Genomic DNA, 17,413 nt, shown 5'->3' on the forward strand with positions numbered 1-17,413 from the left:
TATAGATATATAGATATATATAGATATATAGATATAGATAGATATAGATATATAGATATAGATAGATAGATAGATAGATAGATAGATAGATAGATAGATAGATACAGTACAGGCCAAAAGTTTGGACACACCTTCTCATTCAATGCGTTTTCTTTATTTTCATGACTATTTACATTGTAGATTCTCACTGAAGGAATCAAAACTATGAATGAACACATGTGGAGTTATGTACTTAACAAAAAAAGGTGAAATAACTGAAAACATGTTTTATATTCTAGTTTCTTCAAAATAGCCACCCTTTGCTCTGATTACTGCTTTGCACACTCTTGACATTCTCTCGATGAGCTTCAAGAGGTAGTCATCTGAAATGGTTTTCCAACAGTCTTGAAGGAGTTCCCAGAGGTGTTTAGCACTTGTTGGCCCCTTTGCCTTCACTCTGCGGTCCAGCTCACCCCAAACCATCTGGATTGGGTTCAGGTCCGGTGACTGTGGAGGCCAGGTCATCTGCCGCAGCACTCCATCACTCTCCTTCTTGGTCAAATAGCCCTTACACAGCCTGGAGGTGTGTTTGGGCTCATTGTCCTGTTGAAAAATAAATGATCGTCCAACTAAACGCAAACCGGATGGGATGGCATGTCGCTGCAGGATGCTGTGGTAGCCATGCTGGTTCAGTGTGCCTTCAATTTTGAATAAATCCCCAACAGTGTCAACAGCAAAACACCCCCACACCATCACACCTCCTCCTCCATGCTTCACAGTGGGAACCAGGCATGTGGAATCCATCCGTTCACCTTTTCTGCTTCTCACAAAGACACGGCGGTTGGAACCAAAGATCTCAAATTTGGACTCATCAGACCAAAGCACAGATTTCCACTGGTCTAATGTCCATTCCTTGTGTTTCTTGGCCCAAACAAATCTCTTCTGCTTGCTGCCTCTCCTTAGCAGTGGTTTCCTAGCAGCTATTTGACCATGAAGGCCTGATTCGCACAGTCTCCTCTTAACAGTTGTTCTAGAGATGGGTCTGCTGCTAGAACTCTGTGTGGCATTTATCTGGTCTCTGATCTGAGCTGCTGTTAACTTGCGATTTCTGAGGCTGGTGACTCGGATGAACTTCCTCACGAAGCAGAGGTGACTCTTGGTCTTCCTTTCCTGGGTCGGTCCTCATGTGTGCCAGTTTCGTTGTAGCACTTGATGGTTTTTGTGACTCCACTTGGGGACACATTTAAAGTTTTTGCAATTTTCCGGACTGACTGACCTTCATTTCTTAAAGTAATGATGGCCACTCGTTTTGCTTTAGTCAGCTGATTGGTTCTTGCCATAATATGAATTTTAACAGTTGTCCAATAGGGCTGTCGGCTGTGTAGTAACCTGACTTCTGCACAACACAACTGATGGTCCCAACCCCATTGATAAAGCAAGAAATTCCACTAATTAACCCTGATAAGGCACACCTGTGAAGTGAAAACCATTTCAGGTGACACACAAGAAATGGACATTAGACCAGTGGAAATCTGTGCTTTGGTCTGATGAGTCCAAATTTGAGATCTTTGGTTCCAACCGCCGTGTCTTTGTGAGACGCAGAAAAGGTGAACGGATGGATTCCACATGCCTGGTTCCCACTGTGAAGCATGGAGGAGGAGGTGTGATGGTGTGGGGGTGTTTTGCTGGTGACACTGTTGGGGAGTTATTCAAAATTGAAGGCACACTGAACCAGCATGGCTACCACAGCATCCTGCAGCGACATGCCATCCCATCCAGTTTGCGTTTAGTTGGACGATAATTTATTTTTCAACAGGACAATGAGCCCAAACACACCTCCAGGCTGTGTAAGGGCTATTTGACCAAGAAGGAGAGTGATGGAGTGCTGCGGCAGATGACCTGGCCTCCACAGTCACCGGACCTGAACCCAGTCGAGATGGTTTGGGGTGAGCTGGACCACAGAGTGAAGGCAAAGGGGCCAACAAGTGCTAAACACCTCTGGGAACTCCTTCAAGACTGTTGGAAACCATTTCAGGTGACTACCTCTTGAAGCTCAAAGCAGTAATCAGAGCAAAGGGTGGCTATTTTGAAGAAACTAGAATATAAAACATGTTTTCAGTTATTTCACCTTTTTTTGTTAAGTACATAACTCCACATGTGTTCATTCATAGTTTTGATTCCTTCAGTTAGAATCTACAATGTAAATAGTCATGAAAATAAAGAAAACGCATTGAATGAGAAGGTGTGTCCAAACTTTTGGTCTGTACTGTATATATATATATATATATATATATATATATATATATATATATATATATATATATATATATATATATATATATATGTATATATATATATATATATATATATATATATATATATATATATATATATATATATATATATATATAAATAATTGTATTTATTTTTATTTTATTATTTTATTATTTTATTATTATTATTGTAGTCAAGACAAGTTTATGGTTCCTTCTTTATTATTCATTAACGTGCTTCCATACATTTATTAGTGTGGATCTTTTTTAAGCATAATAATTTAATTGTTACATCCATCCCCAAGTAGTGTTACAACTCACCCCGGTGCTGGTTTAGGTTGTAACAACATACCTCTTTGTATTTGACATTAATTTACATAATTTGTGATGGTGTAGTAGAAGTCCAAGTGTATGTCCTTTATAGCAGACAAATATGGGTACCACATGTCAAAATTTGAGATCTCTAGCACAAAAAACCACTGAGTTACACATGTTCAAACAAAAAGTGTTACTATCATCCCCAGTCTCCCCTACTGCACACTGGTTCCTCAGTTATCTTGCCATCCAGTTTAACAACCCTGTCCAGTTTGTTCTTGTTTTTGTACAAATAGTGCGCCCCCCATCCAACACTGAATGCAAAAGGTTCATACTGTGAATGAAGATCTTTTGCAAACAGTATCTACATTGCTTTCTCCCCACTGCACAATCTAACAGATTCCTGATCTTTCTACTAGTTTTCATCATGTGCCTATTGGGGAGCTCCTTAGTGAGCAGTCATAGCCTACATATGGACAAAGAAAAGTTTAACACTGATTCAGTGCTCAGACGACAGGCTAAGAGGGAAAATTTAGTTTATTATAAAATTATACTCTCACTTTTCCCTCACAGTGGAGTTGCAGTGCTACAGAGCCCTCCTGGGGTCAGCTGAGAAAATACAAAAGAGCCATGTGAAAATCTGTACTTTCAGTTTTGAAGGCTGAAATTAATGAATCGTACTCCTGGATTAATAACCAAAGCCCTCGGATTGCGGATCCATGCTGACGGATATTTAAACTGTGTCCTCAGATTTAGAGGGCAAATCTGTCGGCATGGATTCATAATCCAAAGGCCTGGATTATGAATCCAAGGGTACAGTTTGTAAACCAAGAGCTCAGATTTCTAAACAGAGAGTACAGATTTTTTTTTTCTGTCAAATATTCCCCCTGTACAAATATTCTCTGTACATAGTAATGTTATCCTGCAGTTACTGATTTAACTTTTAATACACGACAGAAATAGCAATTTTCAGTTTTATTTTTAGATTTGATACATGCTTTAAATGGCTACATGATCTGTTCTCATGTCATTATGCCACCTAATACATACATCCCCTGTACTGTGCAAAAGTGGGGTAAGCAATATCAACTGATAGTCCATTATCTGGTTGAAAATTTAAAATGTAATAAGTCTGCCATATCATATCAAATAGTCATAAACATAGATTAATCTTTGCAAAAAGTAATGCAGATAACAAGAAATGGACTTTGGTTACTCACCGCGAAACTGTCTTATCAGGTCGGTGTATGGAGTGAGTTACAGACAACTTTCATGACTGGGTTTAAATTTCTTTCTGTCCAGAGGTCAAAGTGCAACATTTTGCATTTTTTTTTATTTGTAACTTTTAATCAATGTGCATGAACTAATTTATGAAAAACCTATTTCATCTGCTGTTTTTTATCAATAGATTAGTAATTATTATTATATTATGCTAATATTAATTTTAACAGAAGAGTGTGCTATTAGAGTTCAACTAATGTACTTTGTACTAAAGGTCATTGTACTAAAGTACAATGACCTTTTCTGATATGAAGTAAAGTATTAACTCGGAAAGCTGAGGGCATTTGCCGTGATTTATGTGAAAATTCAGAGTTACTTTGATAACTATAGGACAAGGGCTTGCAAACATCACAGGTTTAGAGAATAAATAGATTTGAAGTACGTTAAATACAAAAGGTGAAAATGTATTCCGTTTGAATAAGCACAAAACAATAAAATAACAAGAAACAGCAAAGAAAAACACCAGATACATTATGTAATACTTGCAACTATTTGCAGCACTTCATACACACTGGACAGTCTACTCTTTTGTGCACTTTGTTGATTTTGGTAAATGACATCATATTCTGGGCATGATTACAGCAGGTCTACCATCTTCCCTCAAAACTGAAAAGGGAATGCATTTCAATAAGCCAGCCCCTGTAGTAACCTCACATTCAGATTTAAGAGAAAAACCACTGCAATGTGCAGAAAACCTTTTATCATAGACTTAAAATATACATCTTTCACAACTACAGACTACTGTGTGGTTGCTTTGGGCCTTTTTCTGTGAATTGTGATTTCCACTTTTTTGTATGCTGCTCACATCCAAATTAAAATAACATAATGCTTTATCTGATAAATCAGTAGCTTGCAGAGATGATGACAAATGGCTGATAAATGGTAACAAAACTGAACTCAAAACAAAACTGAAAATAAATGCATGATCAACCAATCAACCAGTGAAGTGTTGTTTCCTGGTTTAACTGTCACTTTTATGCCTCTAACTTTCTGGTCAGTCTGGTAAATGTTGCAGCTATCTTATCAGCTTGGCATTACAGGCAGATAATTCAGGAATATAGATTTTTTTGGGTGGTGCCACATCTCTCTCTCGCTCTCTCTCTCTTTTTTTTTTTTTATCCTGTTTGTCATGACTAGACCTAGTTTTGTGGTCTTACAAAAGCCCAAAATAGCATTTGATTCAACTTGCATTGGCACGCAGAGCCTCCAATATAAACATACTTTGGGCACAGAAAAAAAAAAAAGCTCCACCTATTCTTTATGCTGTTATGCTATACTTTTCTTCATTCTTCTTTCAACTGTACTTTCTGCTAAATCCTGAATGGTTTTAGCAGATGGTGAACTTTTACAGGTGTGTGGTAGAAAGCATCATAACCCCTACATCATCATTTTCATTTATATTTTATATAATTATGTCTCCAATAAATTGCTTGAAACTGGCATCATTAAAATCAGACAGCAAACAAACACTAGTCCAGAGTTAATCGTGTTTATTTTTTGTTCTCAAACACAGTCTAGAGCACAGACATTTGATTATGGCAGCAAAAGTCCCCAGAATGAGCAGCACAACTCCTGCTAAGAAGACAATAACATCTACAGAGTGGTAGGAGTACCAAGGCATCTTGTAGGACTCTGTGCGCAGGTGAGCAGCACCTTTGTGCCTCATGACAAACTCTATCCAGAATAGGGCGAGGTCCAGTGGCTTGATTGGCTGGTCTCTGTGCAGCCTAGAGAGCCTCTGCATGTTCATCCTGTAGGACGGCTCATGGAGGACCTCCTGAATACCATGGAGAAAGGTGTCTTCATTCATAGTAGCAATATCAATTATCTTTGCTCCTCCCCTTATTTTGATTTTAAAGAGATTATCATGTTGATCAAAGATGAGTGGAAGTCCTATAATAGGAACTCCATGGTAGATTGCCTCTTGAACTCCATTTGTTCCTCCATGTGCTATGAATGCTTTTATCTTGGGATGTCCTAAAAGGTCGTTCTGTGGCATCCAGTCTACAAGTAAAGTGTTGTTGCCCAGTGTAGCTGGTCTGTTACCTTTATGCTTCCAGATGACTTTCTGAGGTAATTTGGCAAAAGCTGCAGCAATTTGATCTGTTAAGTCTTGGGGGAGCTGTGCAACTAAAGTCCCTAGAGACATGATGATGACCCCATGCTCCCCAGAGCTCTGGACAAAGTCCTCCAGGTGTTGAGGAAGAGGCTTAGCAGGTTTACACTGGAACCCTCCCATGTAGATAACGTTAGGCATTGTTGGGCGAGGGAACTCAAACACAAAGTCAACTCTCATGAGCCACAAGTCTGCTGCTTGAAACAGGGAGAAGTAGTCCACATCTGGACCAAAGTATTTTTCAAGCAAGCCAGCATAATGTGGTGTCAAATACTGTGTAATTTGAAATTCCGTGAATCCATAAAACAGTATGTTAAGAAGTCTCTCAAAAAAGCTCATTTCATCAGATAATTCTGTCCCTGGCAGTGGAACATAAGAGAGAGGAGAAGGTGCAATCGAAAAATGTCCTTCACCATGACTAGTCCATCTCACGTTAAAGACAAAGGGTAAATTCAGGTAGTGGGCAAGCATAACACCTCCTGGAAAAACAGGGTCAGTCAGGATCAGGTCATATTTTGCATCCCGCAGAGACTGCATCAGATCTTTGTTTTCAAAAATGTACTCCATAAATTTGCACATTTTCTCATTGATCTCTGAGGCCTTTTGTGCTTGTTCCATTTCCAGCTTGAAACGTGCCCAGACTGACTTTCCTTCCCTCTGGATTTCCAAAAGTTTAGCCACCATCAGGGAGACAAAGTCCTCATCAAATCCAGACTCTATGTCGACTGTAACTGAAGTATAGATTGGGGAGGTTTCTGTGATGTACCAGCTGTCTGATGATCGCAGAACTGAGACGTAGTGGCCTCTTGAATGTAATTCTTCAATAATGACTTTCATGTTCACCCAGTGGCTTCCATCCACTGGAACAACAAGTACATTTCCTCCATAAACAGTTGAACAAAGGAAGTGGAGAGTGATCCAAACCAGGCACTTATGCATTTTTCGGTCCTGATGTGTTTTGGGAAGAAAGCATAATTATATCTTATCAAAGAACTGATTTTTTGTACAAATAGTTTAACAAAACACCAGCTTTATATTAAAAATCCCATCAGCCTATCAAAATTTAATCATTTATTTAAGAGCTTAAGTTACCTTCTACTCTTTAACAAGTACCCTTACTTCTTTTGATTTTTGATAGTACAATGTGCCCACTCTCAGAATATGCTCATTTTGCACTATATATTATATTGTAAGAATTTCAGAGTTTTTGTTTGTTTGCATGTTGGTTTGTTTCATGTCATTTTGAAATGAATCTGGAAAGGTGCACAAATTATATATTGCAGTTAAGTCTCATTTGAGAAAGTCAAAAATAAGATTAATATCAGGCTCCAAAATGTGTCATTTATGTATTTATTTATTTATTGATAAGCTCAATTCTTGTAAATATTGAAATCAAACAAATCTATTCATATATTTACAATGGAATTTACAACAGGCAATTTTTGGTGAATGAAAATCACGTTGATGTCTAGGAATTTACTATCTGGGCAACTGCAGAAATTGTTTTACGGCCTGCCACCTTTCAAATCGAAAGAGGCAAGAAACATCTAAAGACATTTCTGTAAAATAGCTTGTGGCAACAGATTTACACAGAGGTGTAAATGAAAATATAGCATGCAACATGTGCAAAGTGAGAGGATGTAACCATAGCTGATTGACACCAACTACACTCCTGCCACAACCAAAAAGTCACTCAATGCAGTGTAGTGCAAATATAGTGATATAATGTAGGCCTACTTCAGAAAAAACATTATCTTGAAGCACATAGTTACCTTTACCAGACATCAACGTGATTTTCATTCACCAAATTTCCTTGCAGTGTCGAGAACACTCATGAGCAGAACTTAAGTGAGACTTGTAATTTGAGCTGGACTTTCACACTCTGTCAGCATGTTGTTTAACCGTCCGATGATAAGACAGTAGGACAAAAGGTAATGATAGTAGTGCATGCTTATGTTTAACTCTACAGTAAATGTCAGTACAAAACAAAGTGACTGCAAAATGATATAATGCTGAATGTTATTGTTATCATCATTATTATCATCATTATTAATATTGTTGTTGTTGTTATTGTCTGGTATTATATTGGTCACATACAATCTCTTTCTATTGTAACAGAGCTTTTATTAAGCCATAAGCATGCCGAAGGCCTGACGTGTCTCTTGTGTTATGTTCTCTAGTCCTCTGATTAACAGTCAAATATTCAAAACAGCCACTGTTACTCTTAACTTTATGTGAAAATAGATGGCCAAACAATGTCACCTGCTGGCTGATGTGACAAACTGAAGGTTACAAAAAACCTTTGTTGCAGCCCTCTTACAACAATGACCTTTTAGAATAATGCACATAACAGTGGTGTTAAAATTCAATTTCTGTCTTGATTAATTTCATCAGTTTAACCTGAAGTCCTTTTACACTCACTCACACACAGACACACACACACACACACTCACACAAACTGCTTTAGTATTTTCCCTTGAGGTCAGATCTGCATTTGGTTGGAAACAACACTGATTAAAACAAGAGCAGAAATAATTTCTTGGAAGATGTATGTTCTAAGTTGTACTGTAAATTAACCTGATTATCTGCTTTATATACCATGCTCTGTAAATGATCTGGGCACAGATATCTGAAATAACCCTACATTTACACACACTAATATCCATCCATTGTCCAAATTGCTTATCCTCACAAGGGTTGCAGGGGGTTACTGGAGCCTATCCCAGCGCTCATTGAGCGGAAGGCAGGGAAACATCCTGGCCAGGTCACTAGTCCAACACTGACATTCACACACACAGTCACACCTAGGGGCAATTTAGTATCTCCAATTCACCTAACCTGCATGTCTTTGGACTGTGGGAGGGACCCAACACAGACACAAGGAGAACATGCAAACTCAACACACAAAGGACCCTGGGTGGGAATCAAACCCAATGTTAAATAGAAAATCTTAACAACTAAGGAATCAACACTGTCAGTCAGCCAAGTTTGATATTTTGTTTATTTTTCTTTTTTTACAGTAATCCAGGATACAGCAAATGAAACCAGTGAAGACCAACAGTATTTATAGTACCTAGTAATGCCACTAGTGCATAAACAGAATGGCAAAGGGGTTTTGTTTTTGCACTAAACTCAAAGCAAAATCCAAGTTAGTACGACTTATTTTGAAACATCTCCTTTGTTTTACTCTTGTCACAGTGTATTCTTGATAGTAAAATACCATAGGCCCTGAGAGACAGCAATGACAGAGACAGAAATGAAACTGAGTTGTAAATTATTAAGCAATGCCTATGGAAGTATTGTTTGACAATACCTCTTCCATAATTAGTCAGATTTCATTTTATTCAACCACTTTAAATACATTGTTAAAACTATAATAAATACCCAAAACAGTATTCCAAATATTATCATTGTTAGTAAAAATAGTATAACATCTACAGAGTGGTAGGAATACCAAGGCATCTTGTAGGACTTTGTGCGCAGGTGAGCAGCACCTTTGTGCCTCATGACAAACTCTATCCAGAATAGGGCATGGTCCAGTGGCTTTATTGGCTGGTCTCTGTGCAGCCTGGAGAGCCTCTGCATGTTCATCCTGTAGGACGGCTCATGGAGGACCTCCTGTAAAGCATCCCATAACACATTCCTATCTAATTGAGAAATATCCATAACTTTAGCAACACCTTTCAATCTCATTCTAGAGAGGTTGTCTGCTTGATCAAACACAAGAGGAATTCCTACAATTGGGACACTGTGATATATGGCCTCAAAAATCCCATTTGTTCCTCCATGTGACACAAACAATTTGGTCTTTGGATGTCCTAACAGGTCACTCTGTGGCATCCAATCCACGAGTAAAGTGTTGTTGCCCAGTGTAGCTGGTCTGTCACCTTTATACCTCCAGATGACTTTTTGTGGAAGTACAGCAAAAGCTGCAGCTATCTCATCAGCTAGGTCATGGGGAAGCTCTGCAACTAAGGTTCCCAGTGACATGATGATGACTCCATGCTCCCCAGAGCTCTGGACAAAGTCCTCCAGGTGTTGAGGAAGAGGCTTAGCAGGTTTACACTGGAACCCTCCCATGTAGATAACGTTAGGCATTGTTGGGCGAGGGAACTCAAACACAAAGTCAACTCTCATGAGCCACAAGTCTGCTGCTTGAAACAGGGAGAAGTAGTCCACATTTAGACCAAAGTAATCTTTGCATAATTTAGAATAGTGTGGTCCCACAATCAATGTATAGAGATTACTCCTTATAGTATAAACAACCATATTTTTGACCCTCTGAATAAAAGTCATTTCATCTGTTAATTCTGAAACTGGAAATGGGACATATGAAAGTGGAGATGGTGCAATAGCAAAATGGGCTTCACCGTGAATAGTCCACCTAGCATTGAACACTAAGGGCAATCCCAAATAGTGAGCAAGCATTACTCCGCCCCCATTAGAGGGGTCTGTCAAAACCATATCGTATTTAGCGATTTTAAGGGAAAACATCAGCTCCTTATTCTCAAAAATGTGCACCATCATCTCACAGACTTTTCTGTGAAATTCTGAAAACCTTTGGCTCATTTTCACATCTAAAGAAAGCTGAGTCCAAGCGTTCCATCTTCGTTTTATCACAATAACTTCAGCGATATATTGACGATAGAATTCTTCATCAGTTCCCCAAGCTTTATCCAATGCAATGACATGATAGAAGGGAGAGGTGTCACTGATGTACCAGCTGTCTGAAGGTCGAACTATTGTCACATTGTGGCCCTTTGAATGCAGTTCCTCAACAAGTACCCTCATGTTCACCCAGTGGCTGCCATCATGAGGAAATACCAGAACATTCCCAGCCAGGACATCTGAAAGTATGACAGCCAAAACAAAGATAATGGAAGGCCAAGGTGAACACATCTTCACGATCCTCTCACAAGTATGCAGCGGGAACAGTCTGAAACAGACAAATACAGCCAATACTAAAATAATCCAAAATAGGTATGTATGCACATGGATGGTATAATGGACGGTTGAATAATCCAGAAAAAAAAAAAAATGAGGCATGGTGGAATACTTAGCAATATTTGATAAGTGTGAATCATTAAGCCTGAGAGCTGTTCAGAAAAATCATCTCACTGGGACATTGCATATAGAGTCACATTCACCAAAACAGAGTGCCAGTAGAATATCAATAAGCAATAAGCTATCTATTATATTTCACCAACACTGACAGACACTCAGTGGCCACTAATTAGGTACAGTACAATAAATGTTGTGCCCTAATGTTTACTTTTATGATACCTATAATGCTCAGGTTTTCTTTTTGTCACAGTAATAGAGGTGTTAATTCAGGTCTGTGTTTGGCATTGAGCTCATAGTTAGTGGTGCTGTTGTACTGGACTGCATTTTACTGAGAGGTGTTTCTAATATTCTGTCATTCCTCATGTATTTAAATATGAAGGGCAAAAAATTGGACACACCTCTGAATATAGTACAAGACTTATGCAAACTACAACCTCAATAATAAACAAATAATTAAATTAACACATTATCCACAATGTGAACAAAAACTGGCAGAGCTGTTGCATTGAACTCGTTTAGATTGTACAGGTGGACCTAAAGTGGCCACTGAGTGTTTATATTAACACTCTGTTGTATGTGTTTGTCTACACACACGCAGGCCTAGTTAACGTCACTGCTGGGTGCCTGCTGCATTACTATGAAACCCACCAGAGTTCTGGGCAGGATGCACCCACTTCTCAAGAGTGGCCAAACTTAAGTCTGAAGAGGCTGGAGAGCCAGATATGAACAATAAAACATACACAAGACAAAAACACCTCTAGCTCTGAAATGGGTGCACTGCTGCAGTAAGTGAACACTAACTGGCCTGTCGTGTGTGTGTGTGTTTTTTTTTTTTTTTTTTTTTTTTAATTGTGCAAGAAAGTGATTACAAAACAAGTGATGACGAGTGCAAGAACACATTAGCAGATTGCGCCGTTGCACCGTTGCGCACGAGTGCAGCGGCATGACAGAGGACAGCATGACAGAGGATGCTGCAGTGACGCAATGGAGCTCACTCATTCTTGGGAATGTGATACTCTGCTATACTCCCTGTACACCTATGACTGCACAGCTACACACCAATCCAACATCATTGTGAAATTCGCGGATGACACAGTGGTGGTAGGCCTGATCTCCAACAACAACGAGACGGCCTATCTGGAGGAGGTGGAGCTGCTGTCTTCTTGGTGTAAGGACAACAACCTTGACCTGAATGTTGACAAGACCAAGGAGGTGGTGGTCGACTTCAGGCGAGAGAAGCAGAGGATCCACTATGCACCGCTCAGGATCTATGGGACCCCGGTGGAGAGAGTAAGCAATTACAGGTACCTTGGGGTTCACATCTCTGAGGATCTGACATGGACTACACACACCACCACCCTGGTGAAGAAGGCTCGGCAGCGGTTGTACCACCTCAGGCGGCTGAGGAAATTTAAGATCTCCACCACGCTGCTGAAAACCTTCTACGCCGCCACAGTAGGGTCTGTGCTTTCTGTGAGCATCACTGCCTGGTACGGCAGCTGCAGCTCCCAGGACAGGAAGGCCCTGCACAGAGTGATCCGATGTGCTGAGCGCATCACCCGCACAGCACTGCCCTGCCTCCAGGACATCTACACCCAGCGGTGCAGGTCCAGGGCAAGTCGGATTTTAAAAGACACTCATCATCCCAACCACAGACTGTTCGAGTGGCTGCCCTCAGGCAAGCGGCTTCGCTCCATCAAAGCCCGGACTGAGAGGCTGAGAAGGAGCTTCTTTCCCCAGGCCACTCGGATTCTAAACACATAACACAAACTCTGTATATCAGTCCACAACACCCCCCACCCCCCTCCCACCACCACCTACAACTACACTACACCCTACATTACTGGCAGATTGCAACACGTAAAGACTGGAGGGGAAGGGGTGACTCCACAAGGCTGGATCAAGTCTGACAGCTCCTGTAACCCAGTACCGGGCATCAGGTTTATGTCACTTGGTCTCACGGTTTCACACTAACCCTGAACCTCCGGTGGAACGTGTTGTTCTTCAGGGTTTTGCAACTCAGTTCTTCTACTCATTTGTACTTACCCTCTACTTATTTGTACTTTTTGTACTTTTTGTACCTTTTGTATATTGTTGCAGATTGTACATAGTCGTTCATTGTATATAGGAATGTCATATATTCTATTTTATCTTTATTTCTATCTTATTTTCTTTTATTTTTTTATTATTATTACCGTTATTATTATTATTTGTATTTTTATTTTTATTTTATTTTATTTTTTACTTGCACAGTGCCGGAGTTGTTGCAATTACATTTCACTGCTGCTGTACCTGTACATTCATGCATGTGACAAATAAACCTTGAATCTTGAATCTTGAATAAATCATGTCCCACTAAGAAAAATGCTATTTCTGTTGGAAATTTACAACATTTTAATGAATAAAAAGAATCAAGGGCATAATCAGGGGGTCCTTTGCACATTTGTAAGGTTCTTTCATAAGTTTATTTTTTAATTTTTTATTAATTTAATGATTATATGTTGGCCCATGGCCTACAAAACCAGTTGCCCTCAGATAGGAGATAATCATTTCAACTTGATTAAAACAACAAAAAGTAATAATTTCATTGAATAATATATTTACCACATGAAAGAGTACATTATAATATGTATTAAAAACTACAAACAATGCATTTTGAACAATATTTACTATTATTTTGTGGTTGCTCAAAATGTGTCCCACATATTCGTCACCACCGTCAGATATTTATTTAAAAAATAATAATAAAAAAAACTACAAGGTCAATTACATTCCTGAGGACCCCTTTTCAAACCTTCAGCTCTACTGCATGCTTCAAGACCACTCAGGCTCCTGGAAGTTTGCTATTTTCTCTTAAATCTCTTCATATTTTTGGACACTGCTACTGTCACAACCATAAATTGTCAACACCGTCACTTTTGTATAAAAAATATTAAATTAGATTATGAAATAAATGTATACTTTTTAAGAAGAGGTCTGATGTAGGTAGCAACAGGGCGAAAACAAGCTGGCTAATGTGAACAACTCATGCTTTTCATGTGAAAGAGCAGGTTTTTGTCACCACCGTCAGACGTCACCACCGTCAGGTTTTCTGTCTGACGGTGATGACTGAAGTCTGAAAAATGCTTATAACAGTGCTCAGGATTGTTATTTTTTGTGCCAAATAGTTAAATAAAGTTGTTAAGGAAGAAGCCATTGACTTGGGTGGTATAAATTTTGGAATTGTATGTTGTAATGAGGCCACTGTCACCACCGTCAGAGGCAGTTATATTTGTTTTAAATGAATATGCTTACAATATGTTCCTTTGGTGCTGTTGAATTATTTAAGTATTAGTCTCTTTTAATAAAAAAATATGTTTTTCAGAAAAAAAACAAAAAACATTACGGTGACGGTGTTGACAAAAACAAAGTAGCCTAATAACTGGGAAAACGCCTATTTTATGAAAAAAATGCAAAATGAGGAGGTTGCACCGGTTCATTGCTGAACAGCCAAGACCTTGGCCTACAATGATATACCTTAAGATTTTGTAATTTAACTCACTTTTTTTTCAAAATTATAACCTGTTTTATCCAAATTCCGCAGAATCAGTGAGCTGAAATCGTCCGGGGTGCAGAGCCCAGAGCTGTCGTGCTTAACATCAGCAGTGGATATAAAGTAACACAAAATAAGATGCATGGGAGGCTGTTACTGTGAACGCTGTGTCTGAAGAAGGACACACAACTAATTAATAAAATAAATAAATAAATAATTAAAAAACTCATCAGTCACTCATCAGTAACTTCATCAGTCCTGCTGTGTATGTGTCTTCGCACTTGTCCTCACTTCTTTTGTAATCACTTTCTTGCACAATAAAAAATAAATGGCAGGTCGTTTAGTGTTCTCTTCCTGCAGCAGGACATCAATTTCACAGCTGTGTTTTGTTTATCCTATTTTTATTCTAAACATCTGTTCGGTATCCGGTGCTCCACACTCTTTAGACTTTAGTTTGGACACTCTTGGCTTCTCTCAACTTGAACGGTTTCTATGTGTCATTGCTTGTGTGTGTGTGTGTGTGTGTGTGTGTGTGTGTGCACAGCCCTACAGAGTCACCTTTTCTGGGAACTGGTGTCCACTTATGCTAATAAGGTAAACTGGCACAGGCTTCCAACTTTGGTGGACTAAATCTAAGAACACAAGTACAAACAATCCTGTGGTTTAAGAACGCGTCATAAATCCAAAGTCGTCTTTCTTGAGAAGACATTTAAGAGAAAACTTTGGAGGATGTTGGTGAATGAGGCCCTGTGTTCACAAATGTTTCAGTTTCATGACCTTCACCAGAGCAAAGGCCAAGAGACCAAAACATTTGTGAGCAATGTGAATAAATGATCCAGAGCAAGAGAACAGTGTACAGGAATGATTTACCTAGATCAAGGGTAGGGGACCATGCGCCACAGAAAGCCCAGAGTCTGTAGGTTTTCATTCCAACCAAAAACTCCAGCAGGTGATTTCACTGATCACCTCACCTTCAAACAGATAGGAGGGACTAATCAGTGAAACCACCTACCCTACCTTGCCCAACCCTTATCTACATCTAAGACATGTATTGATCTAAGCTACTAATATTACATTGTACTTGCTCTGAAACAGCTCTGAAGTGTATTTACTTGTGAAAGCTGTATGTATGTAACCTCATATTGTGAGTTAACCAGGAAGAATGCTTCAAGTGTTTCACCTAAATTGGTAACTTAAGCTCACAAAAGGTAGAAATAATCCTAAAATGTTGATAATAAATCTTGATAATGATAACTTTTTCTCCATGAGAGAAAAAAAAAAAATCTATAATTTCAAACTTACAGTTCAGAGTTTTAACCCTGGCAGTCTTAAAAACTCTTGCACTTACCCTTTAGGCTTTAATAGGTCTTGGCTCAGTGGCAGTGTTGTGAACTGAATTCAAACAAGTCTAACTGAAAGGCTGCTTCCTCATATGTAGGTCACTTGCCCCACCTACCAAGACGGAACATATCGTGTTACATGACTGTTTCATGACAAGCACAGACTTTGGACTTTTTTTTTGTTTTGTTTTTTTTTTTCCATTTCTCTATTTTGTGTCTCCTCTCTCCTCCGTCCTTCTGCTTCCTTCTAGAGGATGTCTCAGTTTCTGAAATGCATCTGGAGGAGAGGGGAGTGGATGATCTCTGGGCGAGGATGAGGGTGTTTTTTTCTTCTTCTTCTTCTTCTTCCAAAGATCTTGGTGTTATTCTTAAGAGATTTTTACAGACCTAAACATCAGAGCCGTGCCGTCCGGGACCAGCCCGTGTTTTAATCCCGACCCGTCAGTTCTCCAACAGAAAAAAATTAGATCTTGCTGATTGTGTCTGAGCTGATGGACTTTAGGCTAACTCACCTGCAAGTAGTTTATGAAGCAGCTCTTTAATGGATGAAAAACGCAGGTTTCGGCATTGTTGGTTTCACCATCCTCTGGGTTTATTATTATTATTTTTAATGTAATTATTTTTTCCCCACCTCTTCTGTATTTTCCCATACACATCAGCTGTGGAAGAGTGCCACCTGCTCCGCCGGCACATTTCAGTTCAGCGTCAAGATTCAGGTTCTTTTATTATTCTCCGCAGCGGAGCCCATCCCAAACCCGCAGCAATAATCAAATAATCTGAGCCTGAGCAGGCGTGATCGGGTCGAGCCTGACAGGTTCCGGGTTGAGAATCGCAAACTCTTGTGGCCAGACATTTACATTTTACCATGTGACGAGCTTTAAATTTCACCTTTTGTTGTGTGTTTTGCGCACAAAATCAAACTGACTCTCCTAATTCGCGCAACGCATTTTTTAAAAAACCTGCTGTGCTTCACATCAAAGTGGAATGGAAATATGAGATGTGGGGAGATTTATTGTGTTTCTTTAAGGTCACTTCATATTTTGTATGACAACATCATTTGGCAGAAGAAATGGAAGCAAGGACGTGAGATACGTCATAAATAATTGATCTATTAAAATGAGGCTGGAGTGAGAAAGGTTATCTCTTTGTTTATGGTCTACTGCCTCGACTCACAGTCTCCTGGAGTTTCTGAAAGGCTTTAGGTTTATAAAAACTCAAAGGCCTTCTGTTTTTTGTTTTTTTTTCCCCCTCTGAAGTGCTTTTCAAGGTGCATTGTGCTGATTCGGCTATAGCGCCTCAGCGGAGTGAGCTGGGATTGCAGTCATATTTGTAAATGCAAATGAACAGAACATGACTTGTGCAAACTGAGAGTCGGCACTACTTTTGATAAAGACGTCCACCTATTGCCAGCTCTTTGGGGGTAAAACCCTGATTTGAAAATGAATGCCACTGCAGAGTAATTTCCAAACTGTCATATGATCGGCCGTCAAACTAATTCAGCTCATATCTGACA

At 39.3% G+C, this 17,413-nt stretch overlaps 2 pseudogenes; both read right to left on the reverse strand.

Annotated features, from left to right (window-relative positions):
- Positions 1-5,328: 5,328 nt before the first annotated feature.
- On the reverse strand, positions 5,329-6,816 carry LOC115378500 (UDP-glucuronosyltransferase 2B17 pseudogene; annotated as a pseudogene).
- A 1,855-nt stretch (positions 6,817-8,671) lies between these two features.
- Positions 8,672-15,935, reverse strand: LOC115354158 (UDP-glucuronosyltransferase 2C1 pseudogene; annotated as a pseudogene).
- Between the last annotated feature and the right edge of the window lie 1,478 nt (positions 15,936-17,413).

Source organism: Myripristis murdjan, chromosome 3, assembly GCF_902150065.1.
Source record: "Myripristis murdjan chromosome 3, fMyrMur1.1, whole genome shotgun sequence".
Taxonomy (NCBI): Eukaryota; Metazoa; Chordata; class Actinopteri; order Holocentriformes; family Holocentridae; genus Myripristis; species Myripristis murdjan.